This window comes from Rhipicephalus microplus, unplaced genomic scaffold, assembly GCF_043290135.1.
Source record: "Rhipicephalus microplus isolate Deutch F79 unplaced genomic scaffold, USDA_Rmic scaffold_870, whole genome shotgun sequence".
NCBI lineage: Eukaryota > Metazoa > Arthropoda > Arachnida > Ixodida > Ixodidae > Rhipicephalus > Rhipicephalus microplus.
Window position 1 is genome coordinate 2426 of NW_027465423.1, and position 16331 is coordinate 18756.

Below are 16331 nucleotides of genomic sequence, written 5' to 3' on the forward strand. Positions count from 1 at the left end.
ATGAAAAGAGCACGTTGGTATGCAGTTTGACAGTGCCCAGCAATTTTAATGTATCAGTTGCTCCATATTGCAGCAACCATGTGCACCACATAAATATGGGACTCTGAGCTAGGTGTTCAGGATAAAAGAGGTACGTGACAGGGCTTGGTGCTGAATTGTGACCTCCCAAACAATCAACAAGCGTGGTGAAGTCATGGCCACTTCCAAAGCGTGGCTACTTTCAAAGCAAGACATTGGAAGGTCTCTTTTCAAAAGCAATGTACTGATAAGTTTTTTTCCAGAATTAAGTTGGGTTTTTTTTCGGATTTAACACTCGGTGATTGATTACTACTGCATGAATATCGATTCTTCCTGCTTCTTGAACACAAGCTGTTTTATTCAGACGCTGGAAAGAGAGGGGTCTCTCCTTTGCACCCTCGCTTACATTTCTCACCCTTTTTAACGGGTAGGAGGATCCCTACCCGTTTTGCACTTGAGCGCAAAAGGTGCAGCTTCGGCAGTTTATTTATTTATTTATGTTGGAGAACGGAAGGGGGGACCACGCATATGTGGCGGCACCCAGGAAGCCTTCAGTGGAAACAGTGAAAAGGTATTCCACGCTTGATTTTTCCTCCTCGCAACACTTCTGTCACAATTCTTTTTCTCCACAATTCTTTTTCTCGCCTCGTTCTAATGCAATAATACGCTCTCCTTCTCAATCCTTCTCGTTCTTCTTTTTTTTTTATCGTCCTTCTCTCTACTGGTTCTCTCACCCATTCAAGTCCCACGCGAGGCAAATCGGTGCACGTGTTGTGGGAGCGAAGAAGATCAAGATAGCATTGAGTTACGTAATCATACAGAAGAAAGTGCATGCCAACCGAACAACCCGCTAAAATTGGACTCGCTCGCTGGATTCCGTGCCGAACGGATGTGCCCCCGCGATCTCCGATGACAGCGCAGCTCTGGCCGACTGGCTCGCCCTACGCCATCTCCTGATGCCGACAAGAGCTCTCGCTAAGTGGTGGCCCGTCCTCGGACTTCTCCGACCGTGTCCAGCTTTCCTACGTTCTTCTTACTTCCGTATGTGGCTGTCCCTTCGCCTCTCCCTATTTCTATACATTTAATTCCTCCCTAATCTTTTTAATCCTTGCTTCCCCTCATCCCCTGCGCGGAACTGTGGAGGTGCCCTCCATTGAAAGTGGCAGTAACGGAACGGCGCTTATTTCTTCCTTTTCCCCTTTGCTAAACTTTGCGCGGCCGAACCTCGAGCTTACGAAGCTGAAAATGTCCAAGTAAAACTGAAAATGATAATGGTACAAACATGGGTACGAATATTAGGGAGTTTTCAAATAAGGGCTGGGGCCCCAAAGAAATAACGTCAAGGCCACTGAGTATGCGCAAAACCCAAACCGCGTTTGGGTTGGAGATTTCTCGAATTTAGCGGGAGCCTTGTCCAAAGCCTGCCCCAAACGCTCTGTGTCAAGACAAACGAGATGGCCCAAGAATTGGTAGAGTGTCCAAAACACCGCAGACCCTATTCGAAAACTTTTCGCTCCTGCTTGACCCAAAGCGTGCACACGCAAAATGCTTTGCATTTGGGGCCTCAAACTCTTGGCGTCCCTATCCGAAAACTCTCTTTCCTCGGTTTTTTGTGCTTGAGCTGCGTTTGGGCTACCGACCTGGCAACCATGGCCATAGACTCGCTAAACTAGCAAGGCGAGAGCTCTCCATCCTCTCAATATTTATTAAGGAACATGGGAATCTGGGGCTGTTGTGTACGTTCGTACATGTCCCTTAAAACGTTGGTACGCTAGAAAAAATGGCGCAACACGTGCGTAAAGGCGACGAACGCCAAGTGTGGTCGCGATAGCCGCTCGGAGCGTCAAACGCATACATTGCGGTAAACTCAACTAAAGCAGGTGAAGTTGCTACGGACTACGTGAGCGCATTGACGGTGTAATGAATTTTCTTACACCATGTGTTGGTAACACATATCCGTTTGTTTTCTTCGTAATTGTTGCAAAAGTGGTAGGTGTTCTGTGGTAAGTTCTTGTCAAATACGGTGTGTGTGGTTAGATTCGTGTGCAGAGTATAATTCTGAAAATGCAGCATGGAGAGCTTGAAATGAATGCATTATTCAAGCGCTAACCTGTGGGGCTAACTTGCAAGTAGTGAATTAAAATTTGAATGCGAGGGTTATATAAAGTGCACGCGGCGAGGAAAAGCATCGCATAGCGATGTTGCCGCCCTTCAGGCCTTATAATTTTTGGGGGCGAAGCATGTGCCAATAGTTTTTGAGCTGTTTCGTTGTTCTACTGGTAAATACCGAGAGTCGATGTGGCCGTTCGCGGCCGCGGTGGAACGCCACGATAGCGTCCCAGTGCGGCCGCGGCCCATTCCACCTGCGCAAAACGCTTTGCTGGTGTTACAAAAGGAGTGTTACAAGCGCTGCTGCTGCATGTAACACGCAAAGTAGCTGCGTGATGGGCGTATCTTCAGTTATCTGTGCGTGTGTGCATTGTTTTTGCGATTGTTCGTAGTTGCAAGGTGTGGGGTAACGCGCCGGTAAACCAAATCCATATGTTCTTCCCGAGTGTGCGGATAGCACAGAAAGCGATTCTGTGCTGGCCATTGTACTGAGCAAAAGGACACTCGGAGGAGGCATCCCTGCAGAGTTGTGAAAGAAACACACCAGGAGTGTGGATGCCTTCGTAGGGGAAATGCTTACACAGATCGTTCATAACAATGTTGTTAAGCTTCGTTATCTTCAAACTATTTAAATAACTAATGTGTTGTAGACGTTTGTCGAATGTCTTTTTATTAGGTTTCATGACTGCAACAGCATTACTTGATAGGCGCTGAGGAGCAGAGGACAAAACACAATACTGTCTGTCAACTTATGTCTGTTTCAGGGTAGTGAACAGCTGATAAAAGACAACCGTTCTGTGATTGTGTGGTTTGGTGCACCCAAAAGAGATGCACCCGTGAGCACTCAGGGGTTTCTGGTTAATTTAACGTTAGCACTCAATGCCCCTTCAGAAGCGGCAGTGTGCAGAAAAGCAACAGAGGGGCCAGAATTGTCTAGATTGCCAAGTTTGGTCTAACCCTCTGAATGAATGACAAGAGGTCCGTTTTTAATGTATATTACATCATATAAGTAGACAGATGAAAATTTATTTTAAGAAAACAAAAATGGCAGGTCTCCAAACTATCATAGCTGGCTTAAAAGGAGTGCTCATTGTGTTCTGTCTGTTGTGCATTTTTTGTGCTGTACCGCAACAGAATAATGCACCAACAAGCCCAACTCGCCGCTTTAATGATGGAACAATTATTTCAGAAAGTAGGTTTGTGGCCATATTTTAGTAAGTTGTCTCTAGCAAAAATATGTTTGCTAAAACCTGTCTGTGTTTATTTGACAAAATAACCACATAAAAACGATTCCTTCATAATAAAACTCACTCAAGTTACCAATTATTATCAACTAGTTGAGGATCTACTCAAATGTTACTGATTGTACGTATTTTCTGCACTTCTCTACACTCACTAATATTACTGTGGATAAATTGCCTGGCTATTCCAGTGCATATTGTGCAGCCCTTATCATTCTGTTTTTTTATATATTAACACTAATATTGCAAATTGCTTCTCAAAGCTTTGTATCATTCATGCTTTTCAAAGTTTCTGTCATTCATCTTCTGTCACAGTGAAAACGCTTGTGAAGGCAATGAAAACTTGCATTATGTGCCATCACTATGCAAGGGTAGTTTTTACTAAAATATTGTGCACGACATTTTGTTTGCTTAATGGCACGACTCTTGCACCTCTGAAATCCTTCAAATGCACCTCTAAATTATTAGAACTGAGCACTTGCCGGGTTGTTTATGCACTAAAATGAACTTACGCAAAGAAACGGCGAAAAAAAAAAAGGAAGGAAAGGAAACTGCGAAAGTGCATGTGCCTTTTTTGTCCTTGTTTTTTTTCTGCCGTCTTGTACTAATGAATCATCACTGGGGCTTTAAGAAAGCACTTCTCAAAAGTCAAGCAAATAGTGCAAAAAAATTGATGTTCCTAGCATCAACATATTGTCGCAGTACAACGCGAACAAAGTACAAGTACGCCTTGAGGCAGCGAAAGCAGCGTGTTCTCAACAGCTGAGCCGCATGATCTTCTTCCTCGTTCTTGCGTCAAGCTAGAGGCCCACTACCTGGTGTCCGCTCAATCCCCCCATCATCGTTTTTGTCCACATGTAGACACGTGTCATTTGCCTCCCTCTCAAAGAGCATCGACCCGATGCGAAGTCAATAATGCAGTTTTTGTTAAAAGATAAGTCTCACGCAATCACTCGCTGACGTAAGGCTTCATGCGCGCTACGTGAACGAGTTCAGGATGGTGCTGGCAACGCTTGGTACTACATGAATTGTCGGGAACAACTTCGTAAGTGACGTCACTCAGTTGTCGTGGCCCAAAGTATCTTCTTAAGAGCTTTTCTGATAGTCCTCGTTTCCGTACGGGTGTCCAAATCCATACCTTGTCGCCAGTTTGATAGACAACTGCTCTGCGGTGAGCATTGTAGCGGCCTGCATCGTACTCTTACTGCTGGCGGATCCGAAAACGTGCCAGTTGTCTAGCTTCTTCCGCACGTTCCGTAAACGTGTTGGCGTCTGGGTCGATGTCATCACTTTCGTGTGGTAGCATCGCATCTAACATAGTTCGTACTTCTCGTCCATGAACGAGGCTGAACGAGGTCATGCGGATCGTTTCTTGCTTGGCCGTGTTGTACGCAAACGTTATGTATGGCAAGATTTCATCCCAATTTTTGTGTTCAATGTCTACGTACATCGAAAGCATGTCTTCAATGGTTTTGTTCAGACGCTCCGCCAGCCCGTTTGTTTGTGGGTGGTAGGCAGTGGTCTTACGATGTGTTGTTCCACTCAGCATCAGGACGTGATCCAAAAGAGATGCCGTAAACGCGGTTCCTCTGTCTGTGACCACGGCGGTTGATGCACCATGCCTCAGTACAATATTTTCGATGAAAAATCTTGCCACCTCCGCTGCTGTACCTCTTTGGATAGCCTTTGTCTCGGCATAACGGGTCAGATAATCCGTCGCGACGTTAACCCAGCGGTTCCCTGCAGTAGAAATAGGAAGTGGGCCCAAAATGTCCATGCCTATCTGGTAGAATGGAGCTGTTGGGACCTGCACGGGTTGCAGGAGGCCAGCTGGTTTAGTCGGTGGTGACTTGCGTCGCTGGCAGTCGAGACAGGTACGAACGTGGTGCTTCACGGCTGTGGTTAGTCTCGGCCAGTAATACCTTTGCTGTACTCTGGCCAACGTTCTCATGTAACCCAAATGGCCAGAGGTCACCTTGTTGTGGCATGCTTTGAGTACTTCGGTACGAAGGGCTGCTGGTATGACGAGCAGATAGGCGGATCCTGTCGACGAAAAGTTTCTTTTGTAGAGTACTCCGCCCCGCAAACAAAACGATGACAACACTCTTGCGAAAACTCTTGGCGCGTTCGGAGATCTGCCTTCCAAGTAGTTAATTAAGCCAAGCAACTCAGTGTCGTCACGTTGTTGCTGCGCAATGGCGGTCGTGTCGAGGACAGCGAGAAATGCCGTTTCCTCCTCCTCAGGTAGGGTTGCCGACTCAATGGGTGAACGGGACAGGCAGTCAGCGTCCATATGTCGCTTGCCTGACTTGTGCACGACCGTCATGTCAAACTCTTGCAGTTTTAGGCTCCAACGCGCTAATCGGCTGGTGGGATCTTTTAGATTAGTTAACCAGCAAAGGGAGTGATGGTCACTAATAACTTTGAAGTGCCGGCCATACAAGTACGGGCGAAATTTCATTACTACCCATACTACGGCGAGGCATTCTTTCTCTGTTGTTGAATAGTTAGCCTCTGCGCGTGTTAGCATTCGGCTTGCGTATGCGATCACTCTTTCTGTGTTCTCTTGCCGTTGCACAAGCACAGCCCCAAGACCTACATTGCTAGCGTCTGTGTGAAGCATCGTCGGGGCTTCTTTGTTGAAGTGGGCAAGCACAGGGGGCGTTTGAAGACGTTGACGCAGGTCTTTAAAGGCAGCCTCCTGTTCTTCTTTCCACTCAAAGGCAACATCGTCTCTTGTGAGACGAGTTAGTGGCGACGTGATGCGGGCGAAGTCTGCGATAAACCGGTGATAATAGGCACAAAGGCCTAGATGGAGTCTGACAGCCTTCTTATTGGAGGGTACTGGGAACTGTGCGACGGCGGCAATTTTTCCAGGATCGGGCCGGATGCCTGCGTTGCTGACGACATGACCGAGAAACTGAAGTTCGTGAAAACAGAAATGGCACTTTTCTGGTTTCAATGTTAGGCCCACGAACCGTATGGCACGTAAAACAACTTCCAGCCTTTTGAGGTGCTCGTCAAAAGTGGTCGAAAACGCTATAACGTCCTCCAGATAGACTAGGCACGTCTTCCACTTCAATCCCGAAAGTACCGTGTCCATAAGCCTTTGAAAAGTCGGGGACGCGGAGCACAAACCGAAAGGCAGACTTTAAATTCGTATAAACCATCTGGCGTCACAAAAGCGGTTTTCTCTCGGTCTCTTGGGTCTACCTCGACCTGCCAGTATCCACTCCTCATGTCCATGGAAGAAAAGTAGCGAGCGTGCCAAAGTCTGTCAAGGGAGTCGTCAATATGTGGGAGCGGGTACACATCTTTCTTGGTCACCCGATTCAGCTTCCTGTAGTCCACGCAAAAACGCAGGGTGCCGTCCTTTTTCTTTACTAGCACTACAGGCGATGCCCAGGGGCTATGTGACGGTTGAATGACGTCATCTGCAAGCATTTTCGCGACTTGTTGTTGTATGGATTCGCGTTCCTTTGAAGCTACACGATAAGGGTTCTGGTGGATAGGTCTCACCGTGTCCTCGGAGATTATTCGGTGCTTTGTCAAAGGTGTTCGACCAACTCGTGATGTCGTTGAAAAGCAGTCGCGGAATTCGGCTAGCAGCTGAAGAAGTATCTGTCGCTCGTCCTTTGACAGAGTGGTGCCAACATCGAGAACGGGTTCTGGTTCTTGATTAGGTGCTTCGTCCAATACCGACAAACATAAACTGCCTCGCATTTCTACTATATTGTCGTACGAAGCGATAGCTGTGCCCTTCGGAAGGTGCCGGCGCTCAGCACTAAAGTCCGTCAGAAGTAAATTCGTGCGTCCACCAGTGAGACGGACGATACCTCGTGCGACCGAAATGCCATGACTAAATAGCAGCGAGCCAATTTGGTCAGCAATGCCTTCACCATCAAACGCTTCGTGGCCTTCCACCGAAACAAGAGTGCATGACCGGGGCGGGACGACCACATCATCATCAATTATACGTAAAGTGTTGCGTATTGCGTCTGAACAGTCAACTAAACCAGTGCTATTGCGGAATGTAATTGAACGGTACGGGATGTTGATGACGGCACCATATTCTCTTAAGAGGTTCATCCCTATGATCAAGTCCTTGCAACATGAGGTGAGGATGACGAACGTCGCCACGAAAAAAGAGCCACCGATGTCGAGTCTTGCTGTACACCTTCCGACAGGCATCAACAGCTGGCCGCCTGCTGTCCTCAGGTGAGGTCCCGTCCACGTAGTCTTCACTTTTTTGAGGCGTACGACAAGGTTTTCACTTATCATAGAAAAGTCGGCGCCGGTGTCAACTAAGGCTGTTACTTGCTGCCCGTCTACCGAAACGGTAAGATACAGGTCACAGTTTCGTCGGCTTTATTTCTCGGCTTTACTGCGTCCTGTGGTACAAGTAACGGGGGCTTTTTTTCGTCGCCTTGACGGCCTGCAACCTCACCCCCGGAGGTCGCCGCCTTCAGTTTCCCCGGCGTGGACTTGGTGACCTCCTTCCACTGACGTCGGCTGTAGTTCGGTGGCGCGACGAAGGCGAATATGCCGGAGATGGAGAGCGTGGTCGACGTCCCAAACCTGGCTGGTAATCAGTCGCACTGTCGTCATTATTGGCACGGCGGTTGCCAAAATGAGACTGAGACAAGGGGGGGGGGGGGGGTCCTTGAGAATGAGCGTCCCGGCGTGGTGCGTAGCCGTCGTTGGCGCGTCGATCGTCAGACCATTGCCGAAGAGGTCGAAACATATCTACGTGGTGCCAGCAATGGCGGGGAATGTGGCCCACGCCTCCGCAGGTAAAACAAAGCGGACGCCTATCTACAGTGCGCCAGGCGTCTGTTTTACGAAGCTGTGGACGCCGCAACGGCTCGTAATGTGGCAAATGCCGTGTATCGTTGGGAGACGGCTCTTGGTACGGCCGTATTTCGTACGGCGGTACGACGGCAGGGCACCGTGGTGTGTGGTGGCGACTAAGGAACGGCTGCCGATGGCTGGCGGTACGACGGCGCAACGGGCGGCGGGGCGGCGAAGCACGGGTGCGTAGCTCATAGGTCGCTGATCGTCAGTAGGATCAGCTGTTGAAAACGCTTGGCGTATTTCTGCGCGGACGACTTCAGCGACGGACGCCGTGGGTGGTTCCGTGACCAGATTCCGCAGCTTCAGCAGCTCTTCACGAACAATCTCTTTTATTAAATCGCGCAACTAGCTTTGATTGTCAGATGTCGTAGCGGTGGCTTGCATGTGGGCGCTGCTGGACAAGCGATCGTATTGTCGGCAGGTGAAGCGCCCGTTCGATAGCCGTAGCTTCTTTGATGAAGTCTGTCACGGTGCTTGGCGGGTTCCGCAAAAGTCCGGCGAACAATTGCTCTTTAACGCCGTGCATGAGGTAGCGCAACTTTTTGTCGTCGGTCATGTGCGGGTCAGCTTTACGGAAGAGACGGGCCATGTCCTCTGCGAACATTGCGACCGTTTCATTGGGTTTCTGAACCCGTAGCTCGAGTAAATGCTGCGCACGTTCACGCCGGTCGACATCGGCAAATGTGTCAATCATCCCTCTTTTAAAGTCACTCCATGTTGACAAACTGCCTTCTCTGTTCTCGTACCAGGTTCTAGCGCTGTCGTCGAGATAAAAATAGGCACGGGAAAGTCTTTGTTCAATGGACCACTGGTTGGTGTTAGCGACACGTTCATAGTGATTAAGCCATTCTTCGACGTCTTTATGTGCTCCACAGCGATCAGGCACCAGCGGTGAAAAAAGGGTTACCTGAGATGGGGTTGGCAAACTACTGTCTCGTAGTAACTGTTGTGGACTGGCGGTGGCCATTGGTAAATGTGAGCGGTGCCTCGTAGAGTGTTCCTGTGAGAGGGTGAACTTAGGAAGGAGGCCTCGCAAGCGACGACTGAAGCGATGCACGGGAGTGTCGACAAGTGCTTCTGGGCTGGATGAACGGCTCCCCGTGGGAGTGTGGAGCATCGGGCGGGGTCGTGGGCCAGCACCTCCAACAGTGTCGCAGTACAACGCGAACAAAGTACAAGTACGCCTTGAGGCAGCGAAAGCAGCGTGTTCTCAACAGCTGTTGTTGTTGTTGTTGTTGCCCCTTCGCACTGGCACATACCCACTATGGGGGATTGGCCATGAAATCTAGAAGTATCCTATATGAGATATATTAAAAGGTTTATCCTTAATGAAAAAACTAATGATGTAATAGAAAATAATAATTAACTAAAAAGGAATATTAAACTAAACAAATAATTGAAGATTGAATCAAGAAGAGAAAAGGTGAGGTAATACTACAGTGGAAGACAGAAATTTTGAGTAGACCAGACAATCGAGCTTATCTCACCCGGTCACAATCAAATGAATATGCAAATTTCATTCAAAATTAGACAAGTGTCTTCAGAAATATATTTAAGCAGGCATTATTATGACATGCGCTTTGATTCTCGAATGAAATTGCATACAGCATCGAATACGCTCCTGTGGCAATGTCCCAAGCTAAAGGCACCGAAACTTAGAACATTATCTGCAGTTAAATTTAAACCTACTGCTTGAAACGGAACAATTAAAAGTCTTTTCCTAATTAATGAATAGTTTTTACATGTTATAAAGTAATGCTCTATTGTTTCCGTTTCTTCACAGAATGGACACAGGGGGGATATCGCCAGACCAGCTCTGTGCAAGTAAAAGTTTAATGGAGGGACACGACATCGAAATTTGGTTAAAATAACTTCTAACTTTTTAGATTGACTCCACTGAGGTTTCCAGGGGTATGTTAGGTGCTGATAGTCCGTATATTTAGTAATATTTTCCATAATATCCGTATAAATAGCCCATTTTCTATATCTGATCGACACTATGTGTTCCGATTCTGGTAGTACCGAGATCACAGGGCCATCAAGTGTGGCTCGAGATAGTGAATCGGCTATTTCATTCAACCGTATGCCACAGTGTCCCGGGACCCAGACTAACTTCAGGAACTTCACATGAGGTGGAACTAATGTTTGTAATGTCGCTAGAGCTCTTGATTGTTCTGAAGCTGTGAGAGTAGTACACAGCGAAAGAGAATCAGTAATTATCATTGCACTCTCTTCGTTTGAAGGAAGTTTTCGTAGCGCTAAAATAATAGCCAGGAGCTCAGCTTCGAAAACCGGAGTGAAGTCTGGTAGTCTTACCGAGAATGACCAACCGAGGTAATCTGAGACGATTCCTACTGCTGCCTTTTCTTTATTCACAGAAGCGTCTGTGGCTATTATGTTCTTTATTTCCGCATGAGCTATGTAGTCTTCTAACCTGTCATTTAAGTAACTCGAAGATTGAAACTTAGATAGTGGGGGAAAAATTTCATCACATTCTATCGTAATATTGTGATTTAATGCTTTGGTTCCAATTACCGATCTGATATCCACCTTTATGCTTTCAAGTTTCTTTTGTACAAAAATAATCTGGGGAGTACGAAAGCGTGGCCAGTGAGCGAGGAAGAAGGCGTCGGGGTCACTAATAAAGGCATATGCAGACCGTCTCGCTGATAAGCCGTAAAATTTCAAGTATGTTTGTACTGTTAAGATACGGAATCGGCAAAGAATAGTTGGTATGCGAGCTTCCTGATATAGTACATTAATAGCGACATACCTGGGGAGTCGCAAACACAACCGTAACGCTTCTCGCTCTAATAGAACTAACGGTTTAATTTTGTACGTAGGGCCACCCGAAAATAATATACACCCAAATTCGAGTATTGGGCGCATGTACATTTTATATATCATTAATAAGGTGTGTCTACGTAACCCATATTTTCTGTTGCTCAACCTTCGCAATAAGCCTGAAGCTCGTTGTGCCTTTGCCACGTTATAGTCTATGTGAGGGCTCCAGTTAAGTTTCTCGTTATAAATAATGCCCAAATATTTGATAGACTCTACTTGTGGAATCGGTTCCTGATTATAAAGTACTGAAATTTGAATAGAATCTGCTATAGGGAACACCAGGAGCGCACTTTTACTGATGTTTAGAGACAATGAAATTGAATGCAGCCAAATTTCAAGAGAATACATGTACTTTTGCAATTTTTGATGCAAAGAATAAATGTCACTGTCTGCAACGAAAAATGCAATGTCGTCTGCATAAATGTAGACAGTGATATCTCGTTCAATGGGAATTGAGCTCATCAACACATTGAATAACAGCGGAGATAGGACCGCCCCTTGAGGTACTCCACGTTGCTGTTTGAATTTAGATGAGTGACATCCATCCTTTGCACAATAAAATTCTCTCGATTTTAGAAACTCTGCTACCCAATCAACAATATATCGCGGAAAGTCACATTCGTGTAAAGAATTCAATAAAATTGAGTGCTCAACGCTATCATAAGCTTTATCTATGTCTAGTGTTACTAGTACCGCGTATTGTCGTCTTTTTCGGGCAAGCTGTATTCGGCTCTCTAAGTCGGCATGAGCACACCAAATTGAGCATTCGCTACGAAAACCTATTTGAAATGGTTTCAATATTAGCTTGTCAGCCATCCAAACTTTTATTCTATTATTGAGAACTCTCTCTATAATTTTGATCAGGTGAGATGTTAGAGAGATTGGTCTGATGTTGTCAATGTTAAAACCTGACCCTTGTTTTTTTAATATGGGAATCACTCTAGCTATTTTCCAGTCATGTGGTATCCAGGCATTGCTTAAGGAATAGTTTATAAGGTTGAGGACGTCGCCGGGTGATATCTGGAATAAAATTTTAATCATAGGAACTGTTATACCGTCAGGACCAGGAGCCGAAGAGGGTAAGTTTCTAATTACGCTTGACATTTCGGACAATGTCACTTTTTCGTAGTCAGTCTTTATAGAGGACTTTTGCCAGTTGATTGTCAAAGTCGACGAAAATCTGTTAGCTAAACCTCTTCCGATTGCCTCTAACGAATTAGTCATTTCTTCCGTCGATAACCTGTCATAATCAGAGTTAGCTAGAGACGGCAGAATTTTGCGCGATCTCATATATCGGAATAACGCTTTCTTATTTCTAGGTTTGGAAAGAAAGTCGAAATGTTTTTTGTCATAGTCTTCTTTAGCTTTAGCCACGGTGCGCTTAAATGTAGCAGCAATAAACTTGTAATCTGCCCAATTTTTGGGGGACTGATTATGAATTAGCTGCTTCCAAGCCGCTTGTCGTCGTCTATGATCACGAGAGCACTCAGAATTCCACCACTGACTACAAGGCTTTCTCGTATCAGACTCAATAGAAAATTCTGCTTTTTTGAACGTTCTTTTAATTACCGCACTTAATTTCATGGCTTTATTTTCATCGTTGTCTTCAGTGGGGGTAGTCAAAGCAACTTCTAGGTCATTTTTAAATTTGGAATAATTGATAAAGGTTCGAGCTTGGGAGTAAGATGGAATAATGGGGCAAGAAATTTCAAACAGTACTGGTAAGTGGTCACTGTTGGTGGCGCAGTCTAGAGTAGTCCAAGATACGCTAGAAATACCCGAGCTTATAAAACTCAAATCTAAGGCAGAGCGGGATCGGTCTCGGATAAATGTGGGAGTTCTAGCGTTGAGGCATGATAAATTATGGTCTATAGACCAGTCCCACAAGCGTTGTCCACATTGATCAGTCCTAAAACCCCAACTAGTGTGGTGAGAATTAAAATCTCCAACCATAATTTTTTCTGTGCACCACGAACTAACAGCCATGTCTAAACATCGCGTGTCTTGTACACCCAGAGGAAAGTAAAGATTTACCAGAGAGAAGGGAGAGCATCCAGGCAAGGTGATGTCTAAAGCGAAAATTTCACATTCGGGGGATATACTTTTGTACGAAGTTTTGATCTTTGAACTAATTTTATTATTGACAAAGAACGCTAAACCTCCACCTTTGGATGGGCGATCCAGGCGAAAAGACCGGAAATTAGGTAGGTAAAACGAATTATGTGCTGACAGCCACGTTTCTTGCAGTGCAATAATGTCTGGACAGCTGAGCCGCAAGATCTTCTTCCTTGTTCTTTCGTCAAGCCAGAGGCCCACTATCTGGTGTCCGCTAAATCCCCCCATCATCGTTTTTGTCCACATGTAGACACGTGTCAATATGATGTGGCCATGCCTATGAGGCCCTAACAGCACCTTTTCGAATACTGAGCTGGCATGGAAAGTTATTATGAAGAAACAGAGTCATTATGAAGAAACAAATGCAGAGCAGCCCACATTGCTTGTCTGAACATTTGCACCCTCTATGCTGCTAAGCGCCATTGTAGGTCTTCCACTGTGCGGTTACTACCAAATGAAAGTGTTTGAAGTATTTATTTTCCTCTACAGCTGGCGTCCTTTCTTAAAAACCTAACTAGATGTTACATGTAACTGGTTATTAAAATCAGTAAACAGTCAATTACAGTGTTAGCAAAAAGTGCTTATCATTTTTTTATGTGAAATTTAGTCTGGTTTACGCTGAGGGTCAAATTATGTGTATGTGCACTGTGTGTGTGTTCATTCTGGCTCTAACAATGATGTCTATGCTGTTACAGGTGGGTCCACTCCTCGTATGGAGCATCCAAAGAGCTGCATGTTTTGGAATTCACCAGAAGTTAATTGGGCCAGCTTCTTGGAAATCATCTGCTTTGCAGTGTTATGTCTGCTTAACCTGTTATGAGCTCAAATTTGTGAGAGTGATGTGAGAGTGCTTGCTGACTGCTACCTCAGATCGGTTATCTTGAGTTTAGTTGAATATCATATTCCCATTCTACTGTGCTGGTTCTATATGAAATCTTTAAAAAAATGGTTTGCTTCATATCATGAGCATAAATCAGCCCCATACTTACAATAATTGATTTAAGCTGTTCAGTTTGCAACCATGCAGTACTGTAGAATCTGTTTAGCAGTCCAAATATTTGTGATTTGTGAGGGAATAGAGAGAGAAATAACCTTGTCAACTAGTAGTTTCTGTGACACTTTGTAACAACATTTCACATTTGTACTGCAGAAGGTTGATAATAGGTGTGTAAATTTGGTTACATCAATTGCACTTTGCCCTGTAAAGCTTCGTGATTTTGGAGTGGGCTTTCAGATTTTGCACAGGCTTGGAATTATTGTGCACCAACTGTTTTTTTTTATTCTGCTATATTACAAATGAAGGAACAACATCTTCAACAAGTACTTGAATGCATTATGCTAAAACATAATTGTTTGTGCTTACTATGATGGTACACATGTCAATAATATTGACTTTTTATATAGTATTTAAATGTTTTCCAAAATGGACTTGTGTGCATTGGCAGCAGATGCTCTCGTGTATATATTCTAGCATTTGTGCGGAGACAACTGCAGGCTTGGAGAGACATGTGCTGGGTGTACCGTACCACATCAATGGTACCATGTGGTACGCCAAGAGTATAATGTAATTATAAATGCAGCAATTCTTATTTCTTGTGGCTGCAGCCATGTATGTGTATAGTCACGGGCAGTACTAGTTTGGGACACATGGTAAGTGTTGCCTTTTTATGCTTCCTGTGACATTGCAGTTTCCTTGTCTTTGGCATCCCTGGAGCAGTTCCCTTCGTCGGAACTGCATTCCTGCCCGCAGTGCAGCTATGTGACCAAGAAAAGGGGTTCCATGAACAGACACCTTCGCATACACATGGGCGAATACCCCTTTCAGAGCCACTTGTGTGCAGCTGCATTCACTGAGAACTCCAAACTCGTGGCTCATTTGCGCACCCACACGGGAGAACGTCCCTATTCCTGTGCTCACTGCAATGCATCCTTTTCAGTCAGTGGGACCCTCAAGACCCACATGCGCACCCACACAGGAGAGCGTCCCTTTTCCTGTGACCATTGTGATGCATCGTTTTTGCAGAAAACACATCTCATTACGCACATGCGTACTCACACAGGAGAGCGTCCTTTTTCGTGTGACCATTGTGATGCATCATTTCTAATGAAACCGCACCTCATTACCCACATGCGCACCCACACAGGAGAGCATCCTTTATACTGAGTCCACTTTAGTGCATCCTTTACTCCTAAAGCTATGCGCCGCCACCTGTGGACCCGCAACAGAAAAGTGTAGGTGGAACAGAAAAAAATGTATTCATGCTAATGTAAATATGTATAAAGCATTCATATTAAGAGAAGGTAGCATGATTATTACCAAAAAGGCTGTATAAAGCATGCATCCCAATCGCTAAACAAAAACAAAAAAGAGTGTGGTGCAAATGAGTTTCTAGATGAAAGGTTTGTGACAACAGATTGTGCCGTATTACTCGTCATTCAGCTTGTTATAAAGCAAGACCAAAAAACTAGAATGGGAAGGAAGTGTGAAAATTCTATTCCTCTAAAAATCTGAATCATCTTCTAGGTCAGTATATGCACAAAATAAGACCATCTACAAAGCTTGATACATTTGAAGATTTGCCAAGCATCATAATGCGCTGGACATCACGAAGGAAACCGTCGGCGTTGCGGGACGGGCATTACATGTATCAATGTATTTCCTTACATCACCTCATAAGACGTGTACCTTCTGATGATTTTAAGCATCGCCCTTCAATAAAAGATGAGGGCTGATATGTTTTCGTCAAAACATTCTTGTTTATAGAATATATCGCTGTCGCTATTGTGTACAGTGCACCTGTATTTGCAGTCGTGCATATGCCACCAACTTCTGATTGCGAAATTTAGGGGTGCTCGCAGATGACTATCTCAAAGAGAGCCTACTCGCTATGGCAACAACACCATTTTGTTTGGAAGAACTCCAGAAACTTTTTACTTTGATGGAGCTTTGTAATGTACACGTGTGGTGCTAGGAGCACTTGTATGTGTATTTTTATTGATACAACGTTGCTGTAGATTGGGAATTGAGGCTTTAACAATTCAGGTGTTGCTTCAAAAATGATTAATGTGCATGCTGCTCGGGTAGGTGTATTACTGGCAGCGTGGGAGGGAGGCATTTTATCATAATTCAAGAAGCTCTTTCCAGTTTTA

At 45.2% G+C, this 16331-nt stretch overlaps 1 long non-coding RNA gene across 1 annotated transcript; it reads left to right on the forward strand.

The window, feature by feature from the left end:
* Positions 1–1678: 1678 nt before the first annotated feature.
* Positions 1679–15930, forward strand: LOC142795792 (uncharacterized). Its single transcript, XR_012893310.1, has 2 exons — positions 1679–2021; positions 14870–15930. It is a non-coding gene; the product is annotated as an uncharacterized LOC142795792 (long non-coding RNA).
* Positions 15931–16331: the final 401 nt, after the last annotated feature.